This window comes from Polypterus senegalus, chromosome 3 (genome assembly GCF_016835505.1).
Source record: "Polypterus senegalus isolate Bchr_013 chromosome 3, ASM1683550v1, whole genome shotgun sequence".
NCBI classification, from domain to species: domain Eukaryota; kingdom Metazoa; phylum Chordata; class Cladistia; order Polypteriformes; family Polypteridae; genus Polypterus; species Polypterus senegalus.
Genome location: NC_053156.1, coordinates 194,805,935 through 194,807,913, shown reverse-complemented (window position 1 = coordinate 194,807,913; position 1,979 = coordinate 194,805,935). Strand labels below are relative to the sequence as shown.

The 1,979-nt window shown below is 39.0% G+C and overlaps 1 pseudogene; it reads left to right on the top strand.

Annotated features, from left to right (window-relative positions):
- Nucleotides 1-275: 275 nt before the first annotated feature.
- LOC120526639 lies at nucleotides 276-1,078 on the top strand (annotated as a pseudogene).
- The last annotated feature ends 901 nt before the right edge of the window (nucleotides 1,079-1,979 follow it).

Genomic DNA, 1,979 nt, shown 5'->3' with positions numbered 1-1,979 from the left:
TTTTTTGCGCCTCTCGATTCCGGAAAAAAAAGAAAAAAGACGTTCCCAGTGAATTCAGAATTTCACCATCAACACTGTCAGCTTTCTTGAAAGACCAGGCAAAAATAAAAGAAAAATCTTGGTTTGCAAACTTTGGGCCTTAGCTGAAACGTATGTGAACCACTGCATTTGAAGATGTCCAAAAAGCAGTTTTTATGTCGCTCAGTGATACAATTTTAAGAAATTTCCTATTAGTGAGCCACTCATTCAAGAAAAATCAGTTACTGTCTGTCTCCATGGGCCATGAAGATTTTTCTGCCATCTGGGGTTGGCAAATTCCCTTTCAGGATCGTTCAGGAATTGTAGCCAAAGCAATCTGTGGAGAAGAATCTGCAGTTCCAACTGAAAAAGCAAATGAATGGCGTACAAGTAAAATCAGGAAAATCATTTTAGATCATAAGCCTGAAGACATCTACAATGATGAGGAGACTGGAATCTTCTACCAGCTGCTACTGCATCACACTTTAGCACTCAAAGGTGATCCATGCCAAGGGGGAAAAAAGTTTAACCAAGGTTGACAGCTCTACTTTGGTGCAATTCAGCTGGCAGCCATGAAGTTATTCCTCTCATCACTGGCAAGTCGACCAATCCTCTGTGTTTTAAGTGCATTACATTCCTTCCCTGTGAGTATAAAGCAAACCAGCAAGCTTGGATGACTCAAGACATTTTGGGAAACTGGATGCGATAACTTGTCAAGGATATGAAGAAGAAAAGGAAAATTCTGATTCTTATTGATAACTGTGCTGCCCACAGCATGCTTCCACATTTAGATAATGTTTGTGTTGAGTTCCTCCCACACAATTGCACGGCAGTGCTTCAGCCATTGGATATGGGCATCATTCACACGTTGAAAGTGTATCATCGCAAGGAAATGGTGAGAAAAATTCTCGTCAGCGTAATTTGTGGACAGGAGGAGATTAAAATTAACGTGAAAGAAGCTATTGAAATGATTGCAAATGCCTGGATGCAAGTTAAAGAAAGCACTATAGTAACATACAGAATCTCACTTCTACAAAATTTTCATTACAATGAAATGTAGTTTAGGTCCTTGTCAATTCATTGTGATGGAATTTGACATATATATATATATTTTGGCACCAATTGCATGTTTATACCATATTCACCCCATTGTTCCATTGGTTCCTAAGACCTGTTTACTATATGGTCATGGTGTTTTGCCAAGATCTATTTTAAAGTACACCGGGTCTTGTCTCTTACTTTGTATTAGAGTGCTTACTGTCTTCTTAGACACAGTGAGGAATGTTGTTTTGTATGTACCCAATACTGCCAGAATAGGCTCCAGTCTTCTGTGGCCATGAATTGATGTTATATAATTGTGTTAAATGATTGCTCGTAGTATATTTAATAATAAGTGTTTAAATAATTAAAATTATCCTTTGATGAACTATTGTTATTGTCAATTAGCAGCACTCATATGAAATGGTTTGGTGTCCTGGGGCCTCATGCATAACGCCGTGCGTAGAACTCACACTATACCATGACATAAGCACAAAAGCCGAAATGTGCTTACGCACAGAAAAATCCAGATGCATAAATTCGCCAACTTCCGCGTTCTTCCGCTACATAAATCACGGTCAGCGTGAAAAGTAGTGTTTGTGCACGCGCCTGCTGTCCCGCAACAACTCCTCCCAGAATTATGTCTCTTTGAATATGCAAATCAATATAAATAGCCCTTAAGCTCAGTGTTCTGTGAAAAGACTATGGGAAAAGCAAGAGGAAAATTGGAAGAATTTCAGCAAATACTAAGTGGAGGCAAGGAAAAATGTACTATTTGTTGGTTTAAACAGTGGTATAAACAACAAAAGGAAGTTGATTGACTGACATAGCGTGTCAGGGAAACTCGAAAGCTGAAGTTCACAAAGTCACACAGTGCCCGAAATAAAAAAGAATATATCAAAGTCGCCGTGAAGAGGCGAGGC